This window comes from Lissotriton helveticus, chromosome 5_1 (genome assembly GCF_964261635.1).
Source record: "Lissotriton helveticus chromosome 5_1, aLisHel1.1, whole genome shotgun sequence".
Lineage (NCBI taxonomy): Eukaryota > Metazoa > Chordata > Amphibia > Caudata > Salamandridae > Lissotriton > Lissotriton helveticus.
The window spans coordinates 1,081,020,271-1,081,043,392 of NC_136065.1; the positions used below are offsets into that span (position 1 = coordinate 1,081,020,271).

The 23,122-nt window shown below is 46.7% G+C and overlaps 1 protein-coding gene across 2 annotated transcripts in view; it reads right to left on the reverse strand.

Annotated features, from left to right (window-relative positions):
- Positions 1-23,122, reverse strand: part of SEMA4G (semaphorin 4G) — a 662,424-nt gene that overhangs the window by 43,642 nt on the left and 595,660 nt on the right. The window lies entirely within an intron of this gene.

Consider the following 23,122-nt stretch of genomic DNA (forward strand, 5'->3'; position numbering starts at 1 on the left):
GCACAGATTGAGTCATCCTTACATGTAGCTCCATTCTTACCCACTATACATTCCCTCTGCTATTAAAACCTAAGGTCTCTCAGCAAGACACCACCACAAGCGCAGACAAATGTTGGAAAAAGAGCTTTTTTTAACATAGACAGACTTTACAAATTATTATTCAAGCTAGAATATACATCATTTGTACTAGATTCAATTTAAGATCTTTGAAGAGAAGAACAAATTAGCATCTCGCATACATAGCTTCTGGGAACCAGAAAGGACTATAAGACCAGAAGAGCGAAGTGAGGGTTTCTAAGGGTCAGGGCCACTGGAATTATGCAATCTTGTAACCGCAGGATTTTCTGCAATGTTATAGCCTTGCCAGACTCACTTGCCACACAACCCGTAATCTCTTGCACTATTTGCAGATTTTAACAACCGTGTAAAGGTTAACTGGTCACCTTTCTGTTGTTGATTGCTACATTTAAGTGATAAACGGATAATATTGAGGAGAACCTTTTGATCAAACAATGTTACCATGTATGAACATGGGTAAAAATGACAGAAGAGTGAAATTATACTGCCACAAAATGTGGAATATTACGTGCATAATCTGCATTTCCTCGTTGTATAATTTAGCCAACCCCGTCTCATAATTTGGTTCTCTGCTGATTTCAGATTTTCATATCAACTCTTCTCAGCTCTCAGACTGATGGCATAGTTTGCATGTGAAATATTATTTTATTTGTGTTACTTAGTTACGTAGTTATTTAGTTCCATCTGATCTGAGCTACTTCCATCCACCATGTCTTTGATGCGTGGGAATCGGTCTCCAAGCAAAGAAAGTAGAGGCAAAATAAAATAAAATATGCCTCTTAGCCACTCATTCTGAGTAAAACTCCCATTTCCTCATGAATCGTGATTCTGAGTTTTCTGCATATCCCCAGGCATCTTCAGATACATTTGATCCGAAAATCCTGGCAAAATTATTCCTGGGAAGAGGGTAACCAATGAGGCATACAAATAGTCATACAGGTTAGGCCTCATTCTGGCATGACCTCATAATGTCTATGTTACGGGTGCAAAACTACAAGACAAATGCCCTAAATGGCGGAAAAATCAACTTAGTACTAACTTCGGTCATCAACATACATTAGCCCCTTTCCATTTAAAAAAAACTATGGTCCCTGGCGCATGCACAGCCATGAAATAATCTCTGGTTGGGTAATTACATTCAGAGCTAAGGGGGTGAAAAGCACGAAAGAGGTGGACTCCCAGCAGATAAGTGGATGGAAACTATCACAAAGGGGGAGGAGTGGCTACCAACTTCTGTCTATGACCGAATGCCCAGGTAGCTTTAACCTATCAGCAGATGACACCGACTGGCAATGCATCCACGCTGCGGTGTGGAGGGACCCATGCAAATCCACCTCTGTCCCAACTGACCCTAAATATCAATTTATTCTAAGTTATAGGTGGAAAGATGAGCTTCCCTATAGATAGGCTATAAGTAAAGCGATTTCGGCAAATTCTCTGTCGGAAAAGTAAGGTATTGTGATTTGTTCTAGTAAAGATAAATTGGGTCTGATTCACAAAGAATGTTATCTGACTTAATTTTGGGGTACTATTTCAGACTTACTCCTTGGTTCCAGGAATACTTTGATAGTAGGCCGCACCTACTTAGGGCAACGATTCTGGGTCCCTTAGTTTATGCTCTCTTTGATTTCCTGGCTTATGCTTATTAGACACCACAAAGGGCAATGCCCATCCTGACTCAGAATGGAATTATATATTTTATGGAAGCTGAACAATACTTCAGGGGTGGGTTCCTTCCTAAAACAAACAGCAGAGAGCGAACACACTGGGGGTCCCAGCGAGGATCACAATTTTGTTATGAAGTTCAGTATTATGCTTGATGAAAACAAATCTAATTTTTTTTTTTCTTGTTACCGTGGACTTTTTTTCGAATGTAGTTTATTCGCCATGCATTTCATCATCCATACTTTAACCACTTGGCTGCTAAGGCACATGATGCACTTCCATTGACTTTCCATTGAAATCAATGGAAACTCCATGACGAGTTACCCTTGTCATTAGCACTGAAGGGGTTAAAACGCACTGAACATGAAACAAGGTTCTCACGGTCATGTTACACTCAATACACAAACCAACAATAGAAAACAAACCACTAAATCTGTGGGTAAACGTTTCTAGCTTAATCCTGAAAAGTATTCATTGTGAACTATGACAATGCTATTATTTGATGTCCTGAAGAGAACGCGGAGTTTAACACGTTCATAACGGTTGAGAAAGAAATGTATACCGCACAGGTGTGTCCTGCAGCGCTCTAATGCCACAGAAAAGGGAGTGGGAGGAAGTAAAAAAGAGAGCCCAGCTAAGGCCTCTCCGGCTTCATTTGCATACTCTTGTAGCAGACTCTGCATTGATCTAGGGCAGTGGTCTTCAAACTTTTTGAACCCGAGACCCCCCTCAAAATGTTTTCGGCGTAAGGACCCCCTATGACAAAAAGTTCTAGAACCTGGTTGCACCTCATAAGTACCAGTTTAACACCAAAATATTGCAATAAGCAACAAAAAGATGACCAGTACAGCTTCACAAAAGACCTTCTAAAGAGCTGCAATATCTATTGCTCCTTTTAGTAACATTTGAATCTTTTGAGTATATTTTATTTTTTTGTTATAATAAGCAGATTATGCGGCAGATGATGGATTATGTGGCAAATCTATAATTATGGTAAAATTGCTGCGGCCGCACAATCACATAAGTCCAGTGGCCCTTGGTATAACAGCTGTAATGCATGGGCTGATACTTTATTACATGACATTGGAGGAAAACCATACTATATTTCATGGGATGCTGACAGCTTGGCTTTTACATCTGCATGTAACTGGAGGTAGCAGAACTTCATTCATCATAATTAAAACATACGTATGTTTTTTAGGTCTTTCACCGTCCAGTAGCTACATATGAAATAACGGGCAGCTTCAATAAATAATAAATAGATTTTAAAAAGTTGTTACTCAGTGGGAAATGCACTATAATAAATTAGAAACCTCTATTAGTTAATGCACTGCAGAAGTCTGTGTGAAACCAGAGAGCCACGGAATTCAATCGTGGTTGGTGAGGTGGAGAATAGTGACCTGTGTATTTTTAGTGCAATGAGGTCACAACCCGTGACAGAAATGACTGTGAATATGTAAGTCTTTATTTTATACTTGCATTACACACAGTATAAGATAGACCACCATAAAATGTGCAAAATGTTTACTATTAAATGGTGCTTCCAAAATATATGAGCTGCTTCCAGAATATAGGAGCTTATTTATAACCCCCTTGTGCTGCAGGTGCATAATGTTTTATGACGCTCTGGTTGCACAGAGTACAGACCCATATCTATGAGGCCACACAAAGTCACTTTGTGTGGCTTTTCATGGCCTCCTAGATATGATGTAAGGCAACGCAGCTCAAGTTGATGCGTTGTCTTACACTGCATCAGGGTAGTGAGGTGGGTTTCCCTTTGGTTTTGACACATTCCCAGATTTACAAGAATCTGTAAACCTGAGGATGCATCAAAACTGTATGCTGCCACATGGGATGCAAAACAAGGAGAAATATCTTTATTTTGCCTCAATTGTTTCCACTTTCTATGTGTAGCACACATAGAAAGAGGAAAAAGCCTCCATGGGTTGTTTTTGCGCAGGAAGGCGTACCTTCTTGCACAAAAACAATCGTGCCAACAATGCAGAGGCCCTTGTACCATAGTGCAAAGGTGTCTGTATTGGCGCTAGGCACCAAATTATGTGCCAACAGAAAGGACAGGAGTGCACCTTATTTTATAAATATAGTCCATTCCTGCACTTTTGAATTGGCATAGGGCAGCGCAGCGCAGCAAAAATACTTGCGGAGCTGCCCTACACCATTTACTTGTAAATAACGCCCATAGATTTTAGTAATATTCAGACCCTATGTAATGCAATTTCTTTTACATAACTGTCCCTTCAACACATTCTCAGGAATAGAAAGAACTATGTAAATACAAAGACAATTAAACGCAAGCACTTCGCAGCTCTACTACTCAAAAAGCTTCAAATGATTTGATCAACTAACAGCAACAGCACTCTCCTGTCCTGAGAAATTAAGACAGGCAGATGGCTAAACACACCTTTCTGCCAGCGTGCTGCTGGCCTGAAAGAAATGCAAATGTGCACAACGAGTTAATCAGCAAATTATTTACATTAGCAGATTAACTCATTGTGCACATTTTCATTTCTTTCAGGCCAGAAACACACTGGTAGAAATGCATATTTAGAGGTCTGCCTGGCCACGATTTCCCAGCACAGGAAAGCATTTGAACTAATCGTCTGGGCCGTTTTCGTTTAGTAAATGAAGTGCGCGACCCCCTTTCCATGCCTCCACGGCCCCCCTGGGGGTCGTGCCTCAAAGATTGAAGACCTCTGATCTAGGGTGAGCAGTTACTTATTACCTAGACTTCTACTGAGATCACCCCTACTCTAGGGGTTGTCATAGTGGCAACAACAGGCTAAAGGAAAAGGGGCACAGCCCAAAGCCCATACATGAGAATGGGGTCCCGAATGATTTCCTATCTAGAGACAGTCTACAGACTCAAGGGAAGGATCCATGACTGATACACATCGCGTCAGTGAGCCCAGGAGTATACTTCCAGAATATTATGACCAAATATCAATGCACCAAATATCTTAGCTTGAATATCGCGTAAAGAAATATTGTGATTTATGAGATCGATATTCTGATTTACATCTGGATCCACACCTGTAGGTGTCCTTATTATCACTGTAGGGTTTTCTCACTTTAAATATCTTTATTTGTTAAGACGGAATTTTCTACTATGATTCTGGTTCTTTTGACAGTTTACCATACTCCCTCACTAGATTGATGTACATTGTTGCCCACAGAAAGATCATCTCAACTTTTTCCTCAGATTGAGACATACATGGTTAGGGTGCAAACTAACGTACGTCCTGTGGAACAACATGTTTTTGCTCATCCTGCTGCCTTTACACAGTCTTTATGATCGCTTCCTGGTTTCTGTATGCACAGTCCAGTCGGTGAGAGCAGGATGTGCCTGCTGAAAGGAGCTGTGAGTGCACATACCAGCTTCTTGGTTTTACTGCTAAATTTATGGCATAGTCCTGTTATATCAGAATCAGACATCTACAGTGCAGGGATCATTATTTTCATATGTGTCGGTGGTATTCATCATGATCGTGGCAGCAGCTGATACACAATGCACACCGTACCCTCATTGACAGACGAACGCCTAAAAACAAACAGCAAGTGATCCAGAAGAACGTACGAGACCCAGGAAGGGCAATAATGTGCGCAGAAAACATATTGATTAACGGACACTGAAGCACTGGAAGGTCATTTATGAATGCCTTAATAGTGCAACAGGGAGGAAGAAAAAAGTTGACTGACCCACATGTTGTCAGTTTTATAGTCTTTGTGGAAATGCTTTGTCTTCCATCTAAAACTAGGTTTTGAACTAGGATAAAAGCGACAAAGTAACTATACATATAAAGAGTGAGTACACTATTAGAGCCCTTCATTAATAGGCCCAACTTCACCCTCCTTGGCTACTTCAATTTCCATCTGGAGGTGAGTGATGACAGAGATACAAGATCTCTGGTGGAAGGTTTAACTGCTTGTGGGCTCAGTCAACTGGTTCTAGACCCTATTCATCTTGCTGGACATACGCTAGATGGCATTTTTTCTAACGACACCAGACTGGTGACGGGAGCTTCGATCCCTCTGTCCTGGTCGGACCATCGGGCAGTACCTTTCCATCGAAATACTACTTCTTCCGCCCCCGATCAATTGATTAGGAAGGTATGGGAAACCAGAAGAAACTACAGTGAGGTTTCTAATTCTTCCATTGCCCCTTTTTTGGCAGCCATCGGTGCCCCCCCCTTAGACCTCAATGACGCTGCAGTGGGTCTATCCAACGCTCTATCTAACGCGATGGACACTCTAGCGCTGCCTAATAAACATTACTCGGCTAGGAAGAGTCCCTCGTCGCCTTGGTTTACTGAACATCTAAGACTCCTGCGGCAGAAGTGTAGGCAAAAAGAAAGATCCTGGCATGCTCGCCCTGACTCCCCTGGGAAAAATCAACACAAGCTAGCACTGAGGGAATACAAAAGAGCCATAATAGAGGGAAAAAAAGAACTATTTTAGCAATATCACCATCTCGCTAAAGTCGTCGAGAGAGCTTTTTAAAATCATCGACACTCTCTCGCCACCTAAAGTCGCCGATTCTGTTGTTGAGACTCAGGAGCTATGTGATAACATTGCGAGCTTTTTCCACACCAAAATCGCTGACATTTATAATTCCCTTAAAATCCTTAACCTGGAGCTAGACACTAATAGTGCATCCGCGCACCCCCCCCCCCCCCCCCCCCTCATTCACCCCTCCAAAATGAGGCTATGGAATCCGGCTGTATTCTCGGTTTTCCCAGCTTTCCTCTCTTGACCCAGGAAGAACTAAATCGCCTTCTGGATGCCACCAAGTCATGCTCGCCCCTGGACCCCTGCCCTTTAAAAACCTTAAAGGCCTGTAGAGAGGCTGTTCTACCCCCTCTCTTAGAGGTCATGAACAGGGCCGTTATCGAGGGGATTTTTCCTTTGCCATGGAAAATTGCAGTTGTTAGACCTTTTTAAAAAAGGCCTCTCTGAATCCTGAAGTCCTAAAAACATTTCCGGTCCATATCATTACTCCCAGCCCCGGCCAAGATACTAGAGGCCCACCTTAATCACCATCTGACCACCTACTTGGAGAGAGGGAACCTGCTGGACATCTCCCAACATGGTTTTCGCCCCGCCCACAGCACCGAGTCTGCCCTTACGGTCGTGGTCAATAAAATCCGATCCGAGGTTGACCGAGGACAGACTACTCTATTGGTGTTGTTGGATCTTACAGCAGCACTCGATACCCTGTCCCCCTCAATCCTGGTTGACAGGTTGAGGGGGATAGGGGTGGGAGGAAGTGCCCTTAACCTTCTATCCTCCTTCCTTCACCAGAGACAGCAGAGAGTAAAGCTGGGTAACTTTCTGTCCCCCTCCCAGGCCGTGCAATGTGGGGTTCCGCAGGGATCTTCTTTGAGCCCGGTTTTATTTAACATCTATGTAACCCCACTTGCCAAAGTAGTACGACCTTTTGGGTACCAAGTATTGTCATATGCTGATAATACCCAGATCATCATTTCCGCTACTCAGCCGACAAAGGATGCTGCTCTCAAATTTCGAACATGCATGGAGGCAGTCTCCCAATGGATGGTAAGAAACTATCTAAAACTAAATGGGGAAAAGACTGAGGTCCTAGTTTTTGGAGGAAACCAGGATATATGGTCCGCGGACTGGTGGCCTTCCTCCCTGGGAGATTGCCCCCACCCGACCAACTCGGCCAGGAATCTGGGCGTTCTTATAGATCCGGCCCTCTCCTTTGACCCTCAGGTCAACAGAACAGTATCCACCTGCTGCACCATCATCCGGACGTTAAAAAAGATTGCCGCTTATCTATCACTGGAGGCCCGCAAACAGTCAGTAGTCGCCTTGGTCTCCTCCAGGCTCGACTATTGCAACGCTCTTTATGGTGGCATCAATAAGAAATCTCTCCATCGCCTCCAGGTGGTTCAAAATGTTGCAGCCAGGATGGTCCTTAACCTTCCGAGGCTCTCATCCGCAACTCAAGCCAGGAAAGATCTTCACTGGTTACCAATACAGGCCAGGATCTCTTTCAAGCTTATTTGCCTGGCTCACAGGGCAGTGTTTAGATCTGGAACCGAAGGTATCAGGACCCTTGTCAGCCCCTACACTCCTAATAGAACTCTTCGCTCGGCTTCTAGAAATCTGCTTTCCGTGCCCAGATTCAAAAAGGCGAAGTGGGGAGAAGGAGCTTTTTCCTCCCTGGCTCCTAAATTATGGAGCTCTCTCCACCCCGAACTTTTCCAGCTAACCCTCATTGGAGATCTTTCGCAAGCTCTTAAAGACCTGGCTTTTTGCTCAGGCGGACAAATCCTGAACTACAGGGCCGGTCCTAGTCCTTCTGAGGCCCTGGGCGAAAGGGAAGATGTGAGGCCCCTCTAAGTGACATCACAGAAAGTGACTTCGCAAATTAATTGGTGAGAATCTACGGCAAATCACCATCATACTCAAGCATCACGTGGCACACACTGTCATCTTTTTCCTCACGCATCCTAAAGCTACAAGCAAAGAGGTGTATTTATGACAATGTCACTAATGTATTTATGACATTCCTAGACAGGGTACGTATCTTCTTGTTTCATTGACATTTCTGAAACCAGCTCAGGACGCATCGCTCACCTCCCCCGCAGCCTCCCTCCCCTTCTCCTACCCAATGAACGTCAACAACAACTCTCTTACACCCCTGGTGCCCATTCCTGTATCTATAAGCCAGTGCACAGAGGCATTCGCCAATAATTTAACACTAGACAGTCTCATGGACAAATAAACTGACAGCCACCACAAAACGAAGTCTTACTGTATAGGAGACAGCCCCTCACTCTCACAGTACAACCCACCAACGTCAGTAATAACATAACGTCACATGCGTGACGTCACGTAAGACGCAGTGTACTGTATCAGTGACGTTCTGACAGCACACAATGCCATCTCTTGCACCACGGACACTAGGTCCCTGGGCATCTCTTGACCTGCGTCTCGAGCACTTACCCTACCTGGATGCTCGCGCCTCAGACTGTCTGTCACTTTGTCTTTCTGCATCTGTTTCCCTCCTCCCCTTTTACTCCACCTGTTTCACTTCAGCCATCTGTGCCTCTCTTGTCCCCTCCCTGTCTGTTCTTCTGTTGTCTACCCCTCTCCTCTGCCCCCCTTTATCTACTTGCATTTATTTCTGTCACCTCCTCGTACCCCACAAGCAATTTGCCCCATGTGCCATTACAGCTACGTTTCCTCAGCTAATGGGCACGCCTGTGCGCAAGTCTGCTCCTGAAGCTGCATTATGACGTCTTGAGCCAGACCGTGAAAATTGCACTGGTGCAAGACATGTGCAAATGCTTTAAGCACTTTTTTTTCTTCTTGCATCTTTAGGAGCAGACCAGACTGGGGACCGAGTTGCAAGAATTGCCCCATGACCAGACAATTTTGCACCAGTGGCGGGCAATCCAGAGTTTGGACTGATCGAGTCAAAAAATGTAACTTCACTTGGTGCAGCACTCGCACCAATCGTCCCTGCAAACACAATTTTGAACTGGTCAGTAAACATCTGTGTAAATTGCAGCCTCAGCAGTACAAACTATTGATTTGAAGCAGGTCTTCTACCTTAACGTACGGTACAGAACTCAACAACGACTCAACGGGGCCCCGACCGACTCCTGCCTGCAGCAATGCCCACGCGCCCGATCCGAGTAGTGAGTGACTGACTGACTGCTCACCTATGCGTCACACTGAGAGCGGGGCTGGCCATAAAATCATGTCCAGGGCCGTCATTGGTAGCGCTTTCGCGCGCTACCAGATTGACGGCCCTGGGACCCACTGTCACCCGCATCGGCAAGGCCGGCGTCACATCACATCACGTCACCACCACTAAGGCAGCACCACCAAGCTAGGTGGTGGGGTGCGTGCGTCACGGTGCGTGCGCACAGACAGTGTTTAGTGCTCCTTCCCTGCCTTAGTTACTGCCTGCGGCCCGGCCCCTGCGCGAGCGCAACAAGAGTGCTGTGCGCACTGCGCAGCGCTTTTCCCATGATTATTTTATTCCCGCAACTGTGGGGCGGGGCCCCCCTGAGCGCGAGGCCCTGGGCAGCTGCCCATACCGCCCATGGCTAGGACCGGCCCTGCTGAACTATATTTCCCTTCTGACTTTCTATGTCTCTTTGTTCACTGCACCTTGACGCCTCTGGGTGAAGTTTGCGCAATATAAGACACCCATTCATTCATTCATACATTCATTCATTATGGCAAACTTCCAAAAGAACTGGATTCATAGAAAATAGCCCTAATCAGCCAATAACACTCTCTAATTTGAGATAACATTCTAGACAATAAAATGATAATCATAATACCTTGCGGGCTGGGCATACTGAATACAACTCAACTCAATGACCCTTGAACTCAATGACCCTTGAGTCTCTCTCCAAATCACACACCATCTGTGTGTGATGTCATTTTATTAGGGTTGGGTATTCCCCCTCTTTAGGTTGACCCTACTAGAAAACCCAGCAGTCTGGTTGTGAGCTTACCACGAACATAGAGGTTCTTGCAGCTCACCCTTTGCTTACCACTGGTGGGCTTTACCATCACTTTCATTTGGCTGCTTCTTATTCAATGGCGTGCATTGTCCTTCTTGTGCCTGTCTCTCACCTGACGCATTAATACTTTACTTGTGCCCTTCCACTGCTCACTTTAAGGAACTACTTTTTTTCTTTTGCCTTAAGCAGTTCACAAGAGCGAATGTGTTTTCCAATTGTCTCCCTAGTGTGCTTCTTTCCCTGTGCTACGTTTTCCTCTCCCTCTCTCTCTGTTGCCCGCAAGCTTTTCCCCAAACCTTCGCTGTTATACACTTGTCCATGTATGCTTCTCCCCATGTTGCTTCTTCATTTGAGTGCCTCTCTCCCAACTCCACGTTGCTCTCTCTCTCATCTGTTTGCTTTTCTCTGCCCCCACTGCAAACTTCACGTAGCTTACCCCACATGCATCCTTCATGTTGCTATCCCCACACGAGCCCTTCATGTTGCTTCCCCCTACTCACAGCACTTGTTTTGCTTCTCCCCATCTGAGCCAGCCCGCTTGTTGCTTCTGCCCTCCCTTGGCTCCATGTTGCTTCCCCCTCACTGTGTTGTTCTCCCTTGCTGCTTAAAAAAATACGCCTTCACTCATTTTTTTCTCCAACTTGGATCGGTAAATACAAAGAAAAAAACACCCACAGGTGGTCGTGTCACGGGCTTTGCCATGCTGCACAACATTGCAGCATCACTAAAAACCATTGGCAAGGCCAAAATGTTTCTATGGTGAAACCTATTGGCTTTACCAGTGCTTGTTCTTTCCCTCCCTTTGCCGCTAGGGCAACCCTTACATTATAGGATTTCAGTAAAGTTATAATAGGTAGTTGCTCACCATGACAAACATTAGAGAATAAGCAGCTACCAGAGTGCGTAAATGTCCTGCAGACCGATCATAGTTTTGAGTCACTTTCAAGCACCACCCCTCTCAAGGCCTCTCAGCCTACGCCATGGTGCAATGATACTGGTCCCTCTAAGGCTTTTGATGGCATGCCTTAACGATGTCCTGTAACCAAATGTCCAATGGCCATCAGTCATTGAACCAGAGCTTCACTGCCTACCATCTTCTTTGATTGACTATGGGTCCCAGCATAGTATCAGCGAAGACAGAATAATCCCATTCTTGGCACCTGCATGAACTTCATACTTGTGGGAGGTACCATATTGTGAGCACTGGAAACGGTATGTTTACTGTTCTCTGGACTTGAATTAGAAACACTCTTGCCAACTTACATGGTGCTACAGTGTGTCACACGATATCAGCACTTTTCGCTAGTGAAATGCGGGTATCACATGGTGAACATAAGGTGAGATGGAAATTTGTACATAGAGTGTCCGTGGGGCTATGCAGAGGTGAATTCCGTTTTCAGGTATTGCAACCTCCACAGGTCATGGAAGGCAGCGTTTGTTTAGGATGGTAAGAGCAGTTGCCTTCACCAGTAATGGGCAAAAAGCCCTACACCCTCACAATGACCAGTCTTTCTCCAATGCCCATCTATAGCTACTCAAGCACTGACAAAATCTAAGATTTCTAGTAACACCGGATTGAGTACACGCCATGGGTCAACTGCGATGTAGGGGGTTAAAAAAAGCTCTCAACTTCGAACTTTCTGCCTCTCGAATTATAGGAAGCCCCTTGCAAAGACTAACAGGCACATGCATTAAAGGATTTTGCGACCGCAAACGGTGCAAATCGCAAAAATCGGCCGTTTGCGATCGCAAAATCTGCTTTTGGAATGCATGAAGGGTGAAGGCCTTCGCAATTTGAGAATTCGCAAATATTTGCGAATTCTCAAATTGCGATTGCATTTAATAAATCGCATTTTGCGATTCCTTAAATGTAATGCAAGAAACTTTAAAAAATTGCGATTTCGAAATTAGGGGGAGCAAATTACAATGAGGTTGAACCTCATGGTAATTTGCGAAAACTTTGAAAAATGCACTTTTGTGCATTTTTCAAAGTTTCATGTTGTGCACATGTGCACAGATTGATTTCAGGGGTGCAACAGGGTGTCCTTTGGACACCCCTGCACCCTTGAAATCGCATTCTCAATTTGCGATTCGCTAATTGCAAATCGCAAATTGAGAATGTCTTAAATGCGAGTCGCAATTTGCGAGTCGCAATTAAGGAATATTAAGAAATTGCAATTTATTTAGCGATTTCTTGATGCATTGCATTTTGCAATTGCTTAATTGCGATTCCTTATTTTTCACAATTAAGGAATCGCAAAAAGCAATATTGATGCATGTGCCTGTAAGTCCTCGCTTGTCAAAGTATGATTTGTTGCCCTCTTCTTGCAGGGAGAGATTCATAAAATGAAATTCTGCTTGCTGTGCAGGCTTCCCTACAGTGCTGGCACTGTAAATGGTTGCTTGTGTAGCTTCCAACCTCTCAGTTTCCAGGGACCCTGGCCGCACTCAACAAAGGAGGTCCAAGAAAACCCAACCAAGTCTGGCCTTCTTCCTTTTTTGTGCAAAGGGGATGTGTGTTACTATTCTGACAAAGCTGTTCCTTTGACGAGGACCAAGACTATATAGTCTCTTTGATTGGGCAAACCAGCTAAAACATGAAAAATATGTTATTGTGTTTATTGTCTATTGCAGTATTATTTTCTAATAATTTAGTAAATATGTATGGCCTCAGTTTCCCTGTAAACCGTGCCTGATATCATACTCATTTCTTTGCTGCCTTGTCCTTAGGCCACCATTGCACAAGCTATCCAGCCAGCCCTCAGTATAGACAGCTGCTGCATCACATCCACGGTAGCTTCAAATACAAAATAACTCACAGGCATGAATTAAAGTAATGCATGAAACAAATCTCCCAGTCAGTATCAATTCTTCTCTTAATAATATTCATAGCAGCGTGGAGTATGAATTAAATTTTGAAACTGGAGAAAGAAATGTTCTGTATTCTCGCCGCTCAACGCCAGGAAAGCGTTTAAAAGCTGTGATAAATTAATATTCCGTGTTGCACCTTGCCCAGTCCTCCTGGGGGCCCACGTGGTGAAAACTCTCTGATATTTCTGCAGCTTCGTCATTACCAGCGACAGTTTCCCTCATTACCTTGTCTAATTATTCTCGTCGCAGTCAGCACATTTTTATCGTATATTTTAGAAGCTGATAACTAAATGGCTGGCAGTCTGCCCTGTTAACACTTCACCGCATGAGCGGCAGGCGGGCATCTGAGTAAACATGGTAGGATTGTGCAAGGGGTTGCCAGGCATTTAAGTGTCACTGGATAGGCTTGCAGTAGTGACTGTAAAACAACAATTACAATTTCTAGAACACTCTATAATATATATATTTTTCAATACCAAAGCTGGGCTATAATACTCATAAAAGCTATGGTAGACTACCTCACATATGGATAAAACACTTATGTACAGAACATGCTTATGCTTATACGTCTTACCTACAGACAGCTTAGTTTAATGACCTACTGTGCACTATACCAATACTGAGGGCTGGACTTTGGGCGTGCACAGTGCTTATCAATGCTTAGCTTTCCTATCAGTCTCATTAGCTTGCTTCTTCTTCAATGGTTTGCCTCTTCTTGTGTTTGTCCCTGTCGCTGCCCTGGAGTATTTTTACCATCCTTTTATTTGGATGCGTTGTTTTGTTCCACTGTTTAGATTCATGGAACTACTTTTTTTTCCTTTTACTTTTTGCACTCCATAGGAGAGCATGTGGTTTTTTTTTGCTCTCTGTCTCTCTTTTTCCCTTTTTTGCTGCTTCCATTTCACATTTGTGTGCTCTCTGTGTTGCTATCCCACCCCCAGCTAATCTTTGTTGCTGCCTACCAATCCGCATTCTGATTCGCTTTTTTTTATAACAATCCCCTTTTGCTCCACCCACCCTTTCCTGCTCACTGCAGCACCATCATTAATTATGCATGTATGGGGATGCAAGCCCATGTACATATAAACGCACTTTTTTCTGATTGTGTTCAGCTACTGCAATAACCGTTTTTTAGGTCTCGCCTATGCAGCGCGCAAGCGCTGTGTAGGAGGGACCACTTGGAATCGCTCAGGACTTTTTGGGAAACTTGTGCATGTACTGCACTGTTCCGAATGAGACCTCGTGCATGTGTGGCGTTTACCTTGTGGGAGTGAGCAGCGGCGCCATCTGTTAGCAATTATCGCACTTGCTCCCGCAAGGTAAACGCTGTACATGGACTGAGCCTACTGTGGCATTTCTGGCCGCAGAGTGCACCACCATCTGTTTTTAAATAGCAGTGAGCGCGCAGCGCACACCACTTGCATGCTTGTTTATATGTGGACTCTAAATGACTCTTGGGTTCTGCATGACTCTTGGCAGTGTCACTGTGGAGAAGGGCTCTTGTTGCAGTCCAGTAATCAGCAATCGCGCCTCTGACTAGTTCTGGTGGCTAAAGCTGCTCATCTGCCCTCAAGAGCAGGCCCCCCAGACGTGTTTCCACGCATGCCGAGATGCATTATGGCAAATACAGGCCTGTAGTGGCTTTTGATGTGCCCAGATGTGGACGGAGGTGGGCAAGGGGGGGCTCACGCGTTCCCTCACAGTCTTTTATGGGGGCCTGGTCAGGCCGCTTCCAGGTATGTAGCAGCGAAATACAATCTGCCCTGCTGACCTCATAACACAAGCATGGAAGGAAATCACCTTGGTATCCTTCACTCCCTTGTAAGTATAAAGGTTATGGGCCGTGGGTGCTCATCGCGCCTACCGCGGTTGCATCCCTGATACTGGCCTTGCCCCGTGTACCTCAGCAGGGTGATAGATGGGTTCAGCAGTGGCCTGCAGGGTTCCGAGCACTCAACGCAGGCAGCCAGAGGGTGAGTCGCGGCAGGCCGCGAGGCATCCAGGCCCCCGTTCACAGTCAGTCGGGCCCTCATGATTCCTGAATTTCTCCGGCGCGGTCAGCTCTAGCCTCCTGCTGTAGCGCCCCTCTTGTGGGCTTAGTCAAAAGGGTGTCTCTGCCCCCTCCCAGGAGGCACGGAGAGGCCGGAGCCGAACATTCAGTTACAAGCAGACTCTCCCCGCCATGGACGAGCACGGTTCCATTCCCCCGGTACTGGCTACGCGAGGCCGGGCCACGCCCAAGCCCAGTCAATCCCCGTTTCACAAGGCCATCACTCTGACAGCTTCGCCCACTCAGCTCCAGTGCCAGCAGCCCCGATTTGCCAGGGTCGCTACAACAACTGGTGGTGTCATACAGCGATTGTCACCATGTGTGACAGGCTGTGAAACATATTTATCAGGATTTTCCAGTACCTAATGCGGAGCTGTTTACAGCGCGTCCGCACTCTTGGCCATGCCCCCACTATCATTTTATCGTTTAATGCATTTTTTTGTAGAAAGCTTCCAAACTCGCCCTCTGTTGGTTGTCTGTACTGACTTGCCCTTGAACTCACTCACTCCCCTCCATTCCCTCCCTCCATTCCTGTCCGTGTTGGCTTGCCCCCACACTCCCTTCCTCCTTCTGATGTTTGTGTTGCCCTCACTCCTCCCTTCCTCCTGTTGTCCATGTTGACCCCCACCTGCCATAACAACAACAAAAAACGCTATGCTGCTATCTTCACTGACTGCATCATAACACTTTTTTTCTTCACAGCCTCTGCCCTCATTGTTGCCTACTACTCTTTCATCTGTTTACCTACCACCCTGCTCTCCCTCCTGCTATCAATAAAGCTACAAGCATTGCCATAGCCAATAGGTCTCGCCTTTGGGATCTTATAAGTGTTTAGCCATACAAAAGTTGATGTTGTTGCACCAAGGATATTGTGCTGAATAACTAATCACTTATAAGGTCCCAAAGGCGAGACCTGTTTGGCTATGCCAATGCTTGTTTCATTTTGCCAGTAGTAAGCCTAATCGGAAAAAAGGCATGGGCACGCCAAAAGGCAAAACCTATTGGCTTTGCCAGGGATTGGGCTGCTGTACAACATGCTAACAACCACTGGCAAAGCCAATAGGTCACAAAGTCGAGACCTACTGGCCATGTCAACGCTTGTTGTATTTGGGTTAGTAAACATCTTCTTTTCCTATAGTATATTTATCATAATCACTCCTCAAGCTAATTTTTCCATTAACTTGGTAGGAAACATTTTATCAGCCTGTGCTAAAGAATCGTCCTCAAGGGGTTCGAACCTGAGACCCTGTACACTGAATGCACCCTTTCCCTAGCACAGGTCCTACTGGGGATTTCAGAAACACTTGTGAAAGGAGCACACGCGTATCTGTTTGTAATACATCAACGGGCATGCCCCGTTACATCACACAGGCTGACACGCATCCATGTATACTGACCCTGGCAGCGGCGGCTCCTCACACATTAATAAAATGGTATTAAATACCATTTTATTAATGTGTCTAAGGTTCACGCTGTTACAGCGCGATGGCAGGGGGTGGGGCTGATCAATGCTATTGGACTAGTAATGGAGTCCACTGCCACTGCGCAGGTCAGATTGGCCGGCTGCCTACAGCCGACCAATATGACCTGTGTACTTCAGAGCCTGCAATCCCAGGGCTGAGGAACAGCCGGGGCATTGCAGCCACAGGCCCCCAGCTTCAAATGAGTGCTGGGTTAGCCTGCTCCAGCCAATCCTGGAGCTGCAGTGCAGCTCCAGGATTGGCTGGTTTCAGTTGTACTAGGGTGGATGTCCTTCCCTTTCCACCTGAGTAAACTGAGGAGAACTCTGGGAGGAAGGAGACCACATCCAGAGCTTGCAACAGTGAGGACACAGAAAACCGCATTGGGAGGCAGGTAAGGTCTTTTTATTTGTTACAATTTTATGTATATTGTCTGCCCCCCTCTCCCCATCGTCCACCGCCACTTCGCCCCCGCACCAGCTGCTACTGGACCCTGAGTGTTGGGTCATGGAGATTACAATAAAGCAGTTGACAAAGCCATGCACATGAGTGTGGCTCTGTAGTTTGAATCATTAAACTGGGCCACATATCATTGTTATTTGCAGCACGCAAGGTACACTAAGTGCTTCCTTCAGCACACTGGCGATGAGCGGGCTAACCCCGCTGCCCCTCCGATGAGTGCGGAAGGTGCCACCTGCCTCTCCGCAAGTGCACACCCACCGCCCTTCAGACTGTGCCACGGAGTGATCCAGCTATGGCAGTGAGGAGATGGAACATATGGGTGGAACTCTTAAACAACTATTTCAAGGTCACCAAAGAATTGAACGAGGAACAAATCAGTATCTCCTTCTTCACTATATGGGGGAAGAGATTTTCAAACTCTTCCTCAACCTACCAACACTGTCGGCGATGCAGACTATAATGCCTCCTCACTGCCCTCAATCCCTACTTGGATGCGCAAATGAACCCGGATTTGAAACCCATTAAGCTGTGGCAAGCCCGCCAACAGCAACGGGAGTCCATTGATAACTTCTACACCAGGCTGCAGGAACTCATGAGTTATTGCATCGACAATGTTGCCCAAAAGGTGGTTAAGGCCCTACTCATCCACGATTGCAGGTTGGCCATCCTGCGGCGCCAGATGCTCTGCTGAGCTGCCATGCCTCTCAACTAAATACTCATCCTCGCCCGCTCTCACAAACTATCAAATGACTGAGCTGAGCAAATGGAGATGTGTTCCACAAACTGTCAGTGAAGCTTAAACCTGACCACTCAGGTCGATCTAAACTGAGGTTTTTATTTTTTTTATTTTTAAAGTTTAGTATAGCGCTAGGTAGACCCGTAGGTATCAGAGAGCTTCACATACATATTGTGCAAAGCCGAAGGGCCTTACATTACCTAGAAGGCTGACAGTAAGTAAGCAAACCACGGACAAAGAATACAGTATGAACAATAAATTACTGTGCAGCGGAGGGGGAGGGGAAGAAAAAAGAAAAACAAGGAGATTAGCATAGTCCGTTCACCAACAATCCTTGAATGGGAGTCAAATCGGGTATTGAGGTCTAGGTTAGTTGACGTTGTCTGGCCTGCCCTGGCCTGGGATTAGGCTCATTGGACTCCCAGACAATATGGATACTGCTGGTTTGCCTCGCATCCCCTGTCTGAATGCCCAACCAGGGGCAAGACCTGCTCTGACTGTCAAAGACTTAACCCCTTTGCCAAAGTCTCCACAGGTGGACACTGAGCGCCAGGACAGCGAGGGCATGGTGCACCACGACAACAAGATGTGCATGCGATCACACACAGCGACAACCCCAAGGATGCAAACAGGATGCCAATGAACCCACACAATAGCATATTTGACAAAGATGATGATATTCCTCCTCTCGTGTGTGCTAGGCTACAATTAAAACCACCAACACGCCTGACAGATGTGCTGGATCACAATCAGTGACATGCAAGTTACTGCCCTTATCGACACAGGCATGTTAGTTAACGTCACTAGCAAGATGCAATACCTAGCACTGCGTCCATGCCCCCCCCATGCTACACACAACGACACGGGGGGGGGGTGGGTGACCCCCCTTCAGCTCGATGGGGTGTTCAACAGTGCCATTTCATATGATGGGAAGACCCTCAAAACAAAATTCTTTGTCGCCTCAGAAGGCTCAGAGACCCTCATCGGCTGTGGACTTCGATTCGATGCTGGTAAAGAACTGGGCTCTTCAGCTCCAGACATATAAGATGACCATAGGATACACACCAGGATGCACCAACCAGAATGACTATCTTTTGACACCCCCACGTCCATCGCAGGACACCAGATGCAATCCCACTACAGGGGCATAGGAGTAACTGAATCATTTGCCCCGATTACTATATTTTTTTACCACACTCCCAGTGTGGATCCCCAGGGCGTGGTTCTGTTCCCTCGACTCTCTTATGGCTACTTTTATTTGGGGGGCCAGCAGGCACAGAGTGGCATTGGCTATGTTGAGAAGGGCGCAAGCAAAGGGACGACTAGCGGTGCCGGATATGGAGAATTATTATCTGGCGGGACAGCTCCAATGCTTTACCCAGTGGGTGGCAGGTAGTCTAGATCCGGACAGACGGAAGCCCCCATTCACCCCGAATAGGGCAGATGTCCTGAGTAGATTAATGGGCACCACTAAACAGCGAACAATAAACTCTTCAGAGCACTGGGTTATAATAAATTGCTGGATCAGGTGTCTTCAGAAGACCAAAACCAAACGTCCTTACTCCCCAGCTCAGAGATGTCCGTGGCGTTATTGGAGGCGCTCCCACATCGGGGTCATTGGAGGGGACTAGAGGAATGGGCACAAGCGGGAGTCACTAAGATAGGAGACTTATACGGAGGCGGGGAGCTTCTTACATTCGCGGCCTTCCAAGCAAATTGGGACATTCCACAGGGCCACTTTCTACTATATGGGGCAGTAACTGGAGCTATGCGCAGGCACTGGGGTCAGGGGACACTAGAACCCCATACACACTCTATAGGCAAATACATAGGTCTGGCAGGAGGTGTAATTAAGGGGGTATCGTTCCTCTATCGAGCCATTCGGCGGGACTCCATGGGGCCGCTGGGGGGCCTAAAAGATAAATGGGAGGCAGACATTGGGAGTCCTATAGCGGATAAGGATTGGGAAAATACGCTTCTCCGAGCCACCAAGGTATCCCACAACGCACAATTCCAATTAATTCATTTTTATACACTGCATAGGGCCAACATCACACCTGACAGAATTAATCGCTATTTTCATCGGGAGGATGTGAGGTGCCCTCGCTGTCAGGAGATAGGGACTAGTTACATTCACATGATGTGGAGCTGCCCGCAGTTAGAATGGTACTGGCAATAAGTGGTTAGGGAGACAGCGCGGGACACTGAGAAGGAGATCCCATGCACCCCCAGCCATGTGCTGCTCAACCTATTCTCCCACTCCGCTAAAACCAAGGACACGGCCAGGTTCCAAGACCTGGCATATATACTAGCAAAACGCGAACTCACCAGCAAGTGGAAGGCCCTGCCAGGTCCAGGGGTGGGCAATTGGAAACGGGAACTAGTGAAGTGGGCGAGCTGCGAACATAGAATACTGCTTCGGAATGCAAAGAGAGGCATAGGATGACTGGAGAGGGCGCAGGCCTGGGGGGTGTTGGTAAACGACCTAAGAATGTAGACCAGGAGTCTGCACCTAGCACGCCATAGGCTGGATCACAACCGACCAGCCCCGGTGGCCAAGGCCAAGAAGGGATTGAGGGGGGAGGCATGAGCGGGCCATAGCATCCTAGCATCCACGAACATGGGGAGGTTATATGAGTACGACACACAGCTTAGACGGAAATGAGCGAGACCCAGACCATGCATACAGCGAGAGACATATTGGCGGGTTGGTCGGCAGCAGCAGGGGAGGGGGTCAGCGGGCGGGATAGTAAAGGGAGAACTGTTAGAATGTTATCATTGGTGAGAATCAATTACAGCTAGAACTGTATAGTGCAACAGGCAGTCACATGGCGAGAGGAGGTGTGAACAAGAGTCCAGATGCCCAGCTGGGTAGGACACTCTGAAGGGTCATTGGGACGTTAAATGAATGGGAAACAAATTGTATGTGCACTGTTGATTAATAAATGGCAATAAAATATGTTTTTAAAAATTTTTGTAACTGAATCATGGACATTGGCTGTCCTGGCACAGAACAGCTATCCGACTTTGCGGATGCAACATCTACAGACACATGTCTCAAGAAAGCAATCAAAGAACCTTGAGAAAACAAGTAGAAAGACTTTGTGAAGTATGCCCACATCCGCAATGATGGATTCCAGCAAGACTTGACAGCCCAGTGGAACGTGTGGAATGAGGACATCCTCCTACAAAAACTGAGACAGAGGATGCTCAACCTGGCCCACACTGGCCATCAAGGTGCAACTAAACCCAAAGCTCGGTTGGAAGAAAAAGTCTGGTTCTTGGCCATGGTCACCACAGTGAATGAACTGGTGGCCAAGTGCCACTGGCACCAAGCCAACCATTGTCCAGACTGGCCACCCCCAGTCTCACAAGATCTCAGTGATGGTCCCTGAACAGACATTAGTGTGGATTTTGGTTTCCTACTCGAAGGTGCCACATAATATCGCTGTCAGGCTCATACTCTAAGTTTACCATAGTGGAGGTTCTACCAGGCACAAACTTCGATCACAGAGAAGAGCTCTAGAGAAAGTCTTAGCAAGTGTCATCCTCCCAACTACAGTGAAGAGCGACACCGGTCCACCATTTCATGGCCACAAATTAAAAGAGTACTTGGAAGCCCAAGGAATCAAACACAGGAGGGTAATTCCCGCTAGCCTCAGGCCAAGAGGGAAGGTGAAAGGCTGAGAACCCTAAAAAAACTATAAGGATAGGAGCAGAGCAACAAAAGAACATTCAGGATACCATTGAGCGGACCTTGAGGGCTTACAGGCGCACCCTGCACAGCACCACCCACCAGGCGGAGATACAATTCCTCACAAAAGCTTGTGGACCCCTGAGCTGCTAGACAAGCTTACCAAAGCTGCTGTCAGCAGACCAATGTGGGAGCCAGCAAGACCAGGAGGGCATAGGGGTCCGGCATCCAAGAGGGTGACTGGTTGCTGGTTCAAAACTCTCAACAAGGGGGAAACACAGTCTCTATTTTGAAAGTGAACCCCTCCACGTAACCCAGCGACAAGGCATGATAGTCACTGCGGAAAGAGGGCAAAAGCGAGTTACAAGGAATGTCACTCCATTCACCAAGTGGCTCCCCAACCAAATGAGCGTTGGTGGAAGTCAACACTCTTGACAACCCAACTGAGACCAAGGGGATAATTAAAGTCCCATGGAGACCAGGGAAGCCTTAATACCCCAACAGGTAGATCGTCCTTTCACCACACAGGATGAAAATCCCGACCCCAAGTTTCAAGACCCGTTTGGATCTCCAAGTAGGCGGGACTAGAGGAGGTGCTCCACATATAACATCAGCCACAAGTCCACTAACCACGGAGCTGCAGTATTATGTATGTGAGTAACGGATAACACACGGGAATTAGCCATTCAAGGGATGGCAACACCCGTGCCAAGAGATTGTGACTCTTTACTGCAACTCGTAACTGTCAACGGGCATGCCTCATGATGTCACATGCGCTTACACGCATCCAGACCCCAGGTGAGGGGTCAGGAGGGTTACAATAAAGCATTTGAAAGGGCCGGGTGTGTGGGCATGGCTGGGCTCCGCTGCTGAAATCAGTGAACTGGGCCCCGCGTGTTATTTGCAGCACGAGAGGTCCAGTAAGCGCCCCAGCACACTGTTGACCTTTCAGTCCAGACAAATTCTCCAAGCAAGGAGACTGCAAAACAGTTTAGGGCAGTCCTGCCAAGTACCACGCACCAAGCATTAGAATAACGTATTTCAGTGTGGTGCTTTGCATCACCTCACTGAAATGTATGGTTACGCATATTTGCATGATATGTTAGCTGTCAATGAAGCGCTGCAAACCTCTGAGTGGAAGCTAGCCGCGCTGCTTGTGGCTGCACGTGCTGCTCCCGCAGGCTTGGGGCACTCCATGGTACTTGGCAGGACTGCCAGCTGAGAGCTAAGGCTGCACTGGCAAGATCACAGTCAGTGCTACAATGTATTATTTAATTCATTTCCTATGGCACCACGCTGCCTGTGCAGCTCTGAGTCACTTGACATAGCTACGAGACAGCCTGACGTCATGGCCGGCCCGGTAGTATGCCCAGTAGCTACTAGTACTATTGAGCCTGTTGCCTGCCTGCTATAGAGTCAGTTGCCAAGGCCACTCACACAGCGCTGCAGCTGCCTGGCTAAAGATCTGATCACCAAGAACAGAGTTTAGTAAGTAAAGCAGTTACCACTTGCCACCCCCACCCGAGTGTCTGTCAGTGTACTAGGTTAGGGTCTTCGATTTCAGGTGCTTTGCAGAAC